Source organism: Lactuca saligna, chromosome 3, assembly GCF_052625555.1.
Source record: "Lactuca saligna cultivar CGN05327 chromosome 3, ASM5262555v1, whole genome shotgun sequence".
Taxonomy (NCBI): Eukaryota; Viridiplantae; Streptophyta; class Magnoliopsida; order Asterales; family Asteraceae; genus Lactuca; species Lactuca saligna.
Window position 1 is genome coordinate 117,407,886 of NC_136419.1, and position 9,556 is coordinate 117,417,441.

The following is a 9,556-nucleotide window of genomic DNA, read 5'->3' on the forward strand; positions in this document are numbered from 1 at the left end:
TATGTCAGATATCCAATTTGCATCCGTGTATCCTTCGATAACTGCTGGATGTCTGCCGTAATGCAGTCCATATTCTCGTGTGTATCTCACATACCTCAACAACCTAGTAATACTCTTCCAGTGTTCAGAACTGGGTTTACTAGTGTATCTACTTAGTCTACTCACAGCATATGCTAAGTCAGGTCTGGTACAACTCATTAGATACATCAGACTGCCAATAATTCTTGAATATTCCACTTGATTAACACTATCACCTCTATTTTTACGTAGATGTTGACTAGTGTCAATTGGAGTTCTAGCTATGCTAGTATCTCCCTTAGCAAATTTTTCAAGAATTTTATCCACATAGTGTGTTTGACTCAAAATCAAACCACTTTGGGTTCTTGTGATCTTCACTCCAAGAATCACATCTGCTAAACCCATATCTTTCATGTCGAACCTGGATTTCAACATATCCTTCGTGGATCTTATCATCTTGTCATCACTACCAATGATAAGCATATCATCAACATACAAACACAATATGACATATCCATGAGTGGTGTTTTTCACATAGACACACTTATCACACTCATTGATTCTAAAGCCACTTTTCATCATGACTTGATCAAACTTTTGATGCCATTGTTTAGGAGCTTGTTTTAATCCATATAGAGACTTAACAAGTTTACAAACCTTGTTCTCTTGTCCTGAGGAAATGAATCCTTCAGGTTGCTCCATATAAATTTCTTCTTTCAACTCCCCATTTAGGAAAGCTGTTTTCACATCCATTTGATGAACTTGCAAGTTCCTGATAGCTGCAATGGCAAGAACTAATCTAATGGATGTTATCCGCGTTACCGGCGAATAGGTATCAAAGTATTCTAGACCTTCCTTTTGTCTATAACCTTTGATTACTAGTCTTGCCTTGTATTTATCAATACTGCCATCAGATTTCATCTTTCTCTTAAAGATCCAACGGTAACCTAGTGGCTTGCTACCTGGAGGTAGATCTACTAGTAACCATGTATGATTTTGTAAGATAGATTCTACCTCATTTTTTATGGCTTCTTTCCATTGAGGTCCCTCAGAAGAAGTTACCGCCTCTTGGTAGGTTTTAGGTTCACTTTCCACCACATAGGTGAAAAAATCATCACCATATGATTTTTCAACTCTAGCCCTCTTACTTCTTCTAGGTTCTATCTCTTCCTCCTCGGATTGAGCTTGTTCTTCCTCTCGAACAGCTTCGTTATTTGGTAAAGATGGGCTTTCAACTTCCTTGTTCAAACAAGGAAACACATCTTCAAAGAATGAAGCATTCCTTGATTCCATTATAGTATTCTTGTGTATTTCAGGATTCTTAGAATCATGCACAAGGAACCGATAAGCACTACTACTTTGTGCATACCCAATGAATACACAATCCACTATTTTAGGCCCTAACTTTTGTACCTTAGGTGGTGGCACTACCACTTTAGCTAGGCACCCCCACACTCGTAAGTACTTATACGATGGCTTTCTACCCATCCAAAGTTCATACGGTGTTTCATTCTTTTCTTTGCGAGGTATCTTATTTAAAAGATAGTTAGCTGACAAAATAGCTTCCCCCCACATTGACTGGTTTACACCTGAACTAATTATCATGGCATTGACCATTTCTTTCAAAGTACGGTTCTTTTTTTCAGCAATTCCATTGGATTGAGGTGAATATGGTGATGTGAATTCATGATGAATTCCATTTTTAGCACAAAAATCAGCATAGGGAGAAACATATTCCCCACCCCTATCACTTCTAACAACTTTAATTCTCTTGTTGAGTTGATTCTCAACTTCATTTTTGTACAGGACAAACTTGTCTATTGCTTCATCTTTACTCTTAAGTAAATATATGTAGCAATATTTTGTGCTATCGTCGATGAATGTAATGAAGTATTTGTTCCCACCTTGAGTAGGAATTGACTTTAGATCACACACATCAGTGTGAATTAAATCAAGAGGTTCGGTGTTTCTTTTTACTGTTTGGAAAGACAATCTAGTTTGTTTAGCTTCAACACATGTGGGGCATTTGTGATTTGAGTCAATATTAAGTTTTGGTATGTATTCTAGTTTAATTAATCGCTTAATTGAGTTGTAATTTACATGTCCTAAGCGACCATGCCAAACGTTTGAACACTCAAGCAAATAAGCAGAACTAGAACTTTCATTATTCATTTTGTTTGTCACCATTACATTCAATTTGAACATGCCATTCAAGGCATATCCTTTTCCCACAAACATACCATTTTTGGAAAAAACAAACTTGTCCGACTCAAACACTAGCTTAAAACCAAATTGGTTCAACAAACCACCCGACACTAGATTCTTACGAAGTTCAGGAACATACAAGACATCCCTAAGCTTCACTTCTTTCCCCGAAGTCATTTTTAGAATGACATCACCAACACCTTTGATATCCGCGGTAGCAGCATTTCCCATGTAGAGCTTTTCACCATCTTCAACTTCTTTGTAAGTGTTGAAAAAACTTTTTCCATGACACACATGATGAGTAGCTCCCGTGTCAATCCACCAATCCTTTGAATTTGTATTCATAAGATTCACTTCAGAAACCATAGCCGTGAGATCAGTTATCATGGCCACCAACTCCATGTTATCATTCACCATGTTTGCTTGACGATTTTCTTTCTTAGGTTGAGGGCACTCCGAAGCCTTGTGACCCGGTTGGCCATAATTGTAGCACTTGAACTTCTTCTTGAAAGTTCTTGCCTTGGGGCCTAGATTTTTGCCCTTTGCTTTCCCTTTGTGAGGTCCCTTGCCTTTGCTTTTGGAAGTTTGACCAGCTTCCACCATATGAACATTAGAAGATTCAACTTCACTACCTTTCTTCAAGGCCATTCTATTGTCTTCTTCAATGCGAAGACGCACCACCAGTTCCTCCACAGACATCTCCTTTCGCTTATGCTTAAGGTAATTTTTGAAGTCTATCCAACCAGGAGGAAGTTTTTCAACCATTGATGCAACTTGGAATGATTCATTAAGATCCATCCCTTCTGCATTGTTATCATGTATGATGACCTGAAGGACTTGGACTTAACTCATAACAGATTTCGAGTCAACCATTTTGTATTCCAAGAACTTAGCAACAACATGCTTCTTAGTTCCAGCATCTTCTGTTTTATACTTCCTTTCCAACGACTCCCATAGTTCCTTAGCAGTTGCAACTTTACAATAAACATTGTAAAGTGCATCTGTTAGCCCATTCAACACATAGTTGCGGCACAAAAATTCTAAATGCCTCCATGCATCCACAGCAGTCACAGATTGAGCATCAGCCTGCCCCTCAGCAATTACAGGAGCAGTTTCTGTTAGCAACCGAGCCAGGTTCAAGGTGGTTAAGTAGAACAGCATCTTCTGTTGCCACCTCTTGAAGTTCAGACCAGAAAATTTTTCAGGTCTTTCAGCATGATTAGCCATGATGTTTGGAACCGGTGTATTTGGGTTCACAGCAGGGGTAGCACCAACAGCAGGAGTTCCAGTACCAACGGGAGTTGCAGACATACTGAAAAAATTCGCAACGACAATGAAATATATAATTACAGGAAAAAAAATCGATAAAAACTCGATTTTAGAATAAAAGAATAGAAAAACGAGAGCTTTTAGAAGAAAGAATAAAATCTGTTTAAGACTGTTAGTACACATCTTCGATTTTCGTCGTTGAGAGGTTCCTGTAAAGAAAGATTAGATGCAAACGATGTGGCTGAGGCTTGAGTTGGACTCGATTCCCTTAAACAGATTCGCCGTCTGTTCCCAGGGTACAACAACCTAAACAGTATTGTGTACTGCCGGAGATAACCACTTGCCTGAAAAGATCGTCGGAAGCAGGTATGCAAAGAAGGAAGAAGAAGAAGAGTAAATTCATTCGTGTGTCTGAATGAAAAGGCAATGGTGTTCTTTTATAGTCAAATTGTGAAACGGAAACAAATCACTAATTGATTGAGTGTTTAATGACAATAAATGTCATTAATTACGCAATTAATGCATCCGTTACAGAATTCAAAAAATAGGGACCAAAACTGACAAGTTTAGCAAAAACAAGGGTAGCGCGTGCCCGAGTTTTCGGAGTTACATTCGGGCCCGCAGGTCGCGCCGATACATGAGTTTGGTGTTTTTGGTCTACGGAACCAAGATTTGCACCCCCCTACGCGCGGGTAGGAATTGTAGCATAACCGTAGACACAAGTTTGTAGGCCTTCCATGCAATGAAGCTTATAAACCTTGTTGAGTTTGGTCTCTCTATCAATGTGGGACTCATTCTCACATTCCTCTCTTTTGCTAAACTTATTCTCAAATACCTATCTTTGAGTATCGATATGTGATTCACTTATACTCTATTTTGGACATATAATATATCGTTTCGAAGTCCTCATGGAGGATAACACAAACCTACTTAGAGTTCGTTATATGTACAACATATGTATATATTTATATATGTCCAAAGTTAGTAAAAAATATAAATATTTTTACTAAATTTCCAACAAGCTCTTGGTGCTTGATCTCCAATAACCCAAGGACAAAACTAATAGAGAAGAGATAAGTGGGAGATGTGATTATGTTGTTGTTTTTCCATGCTTTTCAACAATCAATATCTGGTGGAAGATGGAGGTCGATCAAAGTTAGACAAATCTGATATCTAGAGAGGGAAAGTATGAGAGATTGTATGCGACATTGGGGTAATCTGATGACAAGATTTAAGGTGCATGGGAACTGGTTATGAGCTAGATGGAGCCCTCTTTGATTTTTGCAAGATTCCAACGAGAAACAGTAAAGGAAAATCGATCTAGGCTCATGTTTACCAAGTGTCGTACGGAGTGTATCTGTGTGTGATATTTGGATTCTAGTCACGTGTACTATAATCATTATAATAATAACGATGGGTTGAGTGGGAAAAAAGCTACATATGTCGTGATGAAGAAATTTATAAATGTAAAGATGAAAATTAATGTTGAGATGCTACTGTGATTGACACAAATAAAGGGAAGGAGACAAGGTATTGGAGTTGCTAGTGCTAGGTTGACAGCCATACCATATGGCTTAACGTACATTCTAAATTATTATATTTTTGGATATAGAATCTATCGTTGGGTGTAAACGATTTTTATGAAGGAATTCAGAAAATAAATACATACTTTTTTTTTTTGAAACAGAAATTTAATTATATACATAAATAGTTTGATTAATGTACTCCTAAAATGTATTGAATTTTATAGAATTCAAATGGTTGTCACATTATTTTTCTATATTACATCAAATTCAAATATTTTTTTTCCCGAATATATTAAACTCTACAAAGTTCAATAGAAAATTATAAAAACTAATTTATAGTACGTATTTAAGATTTAAAAAAAAATATATTTTTTCATTGAAGAGTTCAATAATTATTGAACTCCAAATCTATTGAATGTCAATATGACATCTCATTATGGTAGAGTTTCATTTATTGAATGACAACTAAACTTGGTACCTCATTCAACTCTTATATTGAACTCATTATTGAAAACATTATTACACTAAATAAGCTTTAATAAGATGTAGTGGTCAAATTAATTTAAATGCATTTTTCTGAATATGATAAGAGTATTAACATTAAGAGCTCGTTAGTTGAAAATTGAAAATCAATGCCTATTAAGTCATAATATTTAATTATTGACTAACTCTTATTGTTAGTTATTCAAATGGAATTTTGGTATAAGTTTTAGATTAATTTTTTTTGGAAACAGCAAATATATTAAAGAGAGTACCCCCACCTAGCAAGGAACTAGATGAGGGACCAAAAGGCAAGATACAAGTAGGTACAGAAATTACAAACCAAAAAAATGGAAAGATCAACCACTCATCCCAACTACAAATTTCATTCTTACCCATATGCTTTAACCAATAAAAAATCATAGACTTAATGCTTTCAGTTCCATAAGGAACTGAAGTACCCTCCATTTGAAATAATATTTTGTTCCTAAACCTCCATGTGTTCCATACCAAGTCATAACAAACGACAACAAACATTTCCCTTTTCGCTTGACTGTTCCCCCAGGTGCTAGCGAAATGAAGCAGATCACCAGTAGTTTTTATTGAGGTCTGATCACTTATTACACCACACCAACTCCAAATGCAGTTCCTTATCCAGGAGGCAAACAGACAATCAATCAGAAAGTGATTCGCACATTCAGGCCTCCCAATGCATGAACTACACAATGATGACTTGACCAGAATACCCCTCCTCTCCAAGGCTATAGCTGACGGAATTCGATCTTACACAGTTCTCCGTATAAAACATAACACCTTAATCGGTACCGCCTTATTCCATACAATTGTAGGAGAAACAGGGATGTTGACGTGCAACTTATCAATAAGTTGTCTAATGGATCTAATTAAGAACATACCATTAGACGAAAGTTTACAACTCCAATGATCCTCTCCCAACCCCAAGCGAAACCAGATACTTCACTAGTGAGAGCAATTACATCATATTCAAGCCCCATAACAGTAGGTGTAGACTTCCATTTCCAAGATTGATTCTAGCCTCCAATTCTATCAAATACAGTGCACCTTTTCCTTATTTCGAATTCAAATAAGGCAGAGTATTTTGCTTTCAAACTACCAGAGCCTAACCAATTATCATACGAAAATAAAGTCTTGTTCACTGAAGCAAAATTGACATTGAAAATATCTTGGACATCTAGACCACGCTCACACAAAACCTTTTTGATACCAATATTAGTGTTCTAAACTCCATTGAACTTTAGTCTGGATAAATACTCGAACGACTTATTCGATAAGTTATTGATACCATATATTACCCGAGCCTACAGAGAATGATTTTCGTTATTCAAACTCCACCACCATTTCACAAGTAATCCAATATTTAAGGCTTTTATGGAGCCTAATCCCAGCCCCCATCTCCTTTGGCTAGTAGCACTTTTGTAGCACCTGGTTCCTGATTTTGAGAAGGAAGTGGAGTAGACTCGGCATGCCCTTGCATGAAGCAGAAGCAGACTCGGTGAGTTATTCATGCCCTTGCATGAAGCAGACTCGGCGAGTCGCTCATCTGACTCGGCGAGTCTAGTCGCGAGTCTCCGAGATTGTCCCCTTTTAGCTGTGTCGAGTTGTGTGGTGAGTCCAGGGTAGACTCAGTGAGTTGGAAGCCAAAACTCACCCATAATGGAACTCGGCGAGTCGATGCCCAGACTCGGCGAGTTCAAGGCAATCTCCTTAGATCAAGATCAGACTCGGCGAGTTGTTCATACAACTCGGCGAGTCGCAGCATAAGTGTTCATCGGAAGAAGATGAACTCGTCGAGTTGTTCATACAACTCGACGAGTAGGATGAAGGACTTGAACATCAGTTTGGATGGAGAACTCGTCGAGTCAACGCCTAACTCGACGAGTAGAAATAGAATCCAGGTCAGTCGTTTGGACATGGACTCGACGAGTTGGCGAGCCAACTTGGCGAGTCGAGTCAACTGGAAGTTGACTCTGACTTTGACTTAGCGCATGATCAGGGGTAAAATGGTTATTTTACCCAAAGGACGGTTAGCAGTTTTTGACTAAGTGTTTGGTGGGAATTACAGCCGGAGTATTTCCGGAGCAGCAGCAGCAGACAGACAGACTATTCCCACACAGATCAGCAGCTACTCTGAGGTGAGTTTTCCTTCCAGTAGGAACGGGTCTACAACACCAACGCCGACCCATGTAGACGAGATGTTAGCAGTAGAGTGTGGGCCGAGCCCGTATCTCTTGGGTTAGTTGATTATGATATATGTGTCAGTATGATAAAGTTGACTATACTTGTTGTCTGTGTGATACTTGTATGTTATGGGTTAGCGGTTGAGTGTGGGCAAGGCCCGTATCTCTCCGAGAGTGGAGTGTGGGCTAGGCCCGTATCTCCTAGGTATTAGTGTGTGGGCGAGGCCCGTATCTTCCGGCTAGCGAAGTGTGGGCAGGGCCCGTATCTTCATGAGTGTGGGCGATGCCCGTAACTCCTAGTTGAATGTTGTATGTTATATGCTTGCATGGTATGAGGTATTATGGGGGAGCTCACTAAGCTTCGTGCTTACAGTTTTCAGTTTTGGTTTCAGGTACCTCTTCAGCTAAGGGAAAAGAGTCGGCGCGGTAGCAGCATATCACACATACGCTTTTGTTTTTCCGCACTATGGATTTTCTGGGATGTACTCTGAATTCTTATTATGATGTCACCGGTTTTCAGACATGGATTATTATCATGAATGTTTTGTAATGATGTTTTACATTTTAACCTAAATTAAAAATGAAATTTTTAACCGGTAATTTTGGGGTGTTACAACTTTCTCCCAACTAACCCAGTAAATTTTCTTCTTTTCATCACAACCACCCCATAGGAATGTACGCCTTATCTTCTCCAATTCTCCTAATACACCCATTGGAGCTTTTGAATAATGATAAATAATAGGTAGGAAGATTGCCAAGGACCGACTTTATTAATGTAAGCATACCCCAAACGATAAGGTTTTAGCCTTCAATAAGGAAAGTTTGGAGTGAAATTTCATAATTATTGGCTTCTAATTTTTATAAGATTCATATTGGCGCCAACAGGAACTTCGAGATAGTCAAATGGAAGATCCCCCGATGCACACTCTAGTAGGTTAGGCCAATTCATTGTTTCTGTCAGGTTAACACCAATACCAAATACCTTCGACTTATGAAAATTTACTTTGAGTCCCGAAGAGATATGAAAACACCTCAGAATATGTGCAAGATTCTTGAGGTTAGACCGCGACCACTCACCAATGAACAATGCATCGTCAGCATAGAATAGGTGAGATAGAATAGGTCCATTACCCGTGATTTGAACACTATTAAAGAGCCCCTTATCACAAGCCAATTATCCGAGTTATAAATAAATTATAATATACTATTATTAAGAGATTAATTAGATGTTAGACTAAATAACTACCATACGTATTATTGTCTACTTTTCTATTTGGATATTTACATCCACGGAAAGCTATAAGAGTAGTATTATAGTAAATAATAATCTTTCAAAGAAACAAGGACAAAAGGGTAATTTGGTCCAATAATTAATTAATATAATTGTTTGAAAGAGTATCCAAAGTCATTATTTATTGGTAATATTTCTAGTAATAACATGGTCCTTTTGGGTTTCCCTCAAGACTCAAATTGAATAGATTAAATATAAGAGAAATTGGTTTCTTAATTATTATTGTTAAAAATTAGTGAGAAACTAATTTGAAATATATTTTGGGAGTTAATTAACAGTTTATATAATTAAAGGGTTGATTATTCATTAATCGATAGTTGGTTAATCATTAATGTTTTAGAACCCTTATGGGATTCGAGTTGGATGAATATCATTCCATCCCACCTAGGAGAATGAGCGGATTTCATTCTACGTAGTCCATCCCACATGGGAATGATTACAAAACCTAGGAAGTGACCCAATGCTACAAATAGGGTCTTAGGGATTTCATTCTTCCGTGCAGCTTGGCTTGAAGTTTCGCCAACCCTTTTTCCTCCTCCTACAGGAACAAT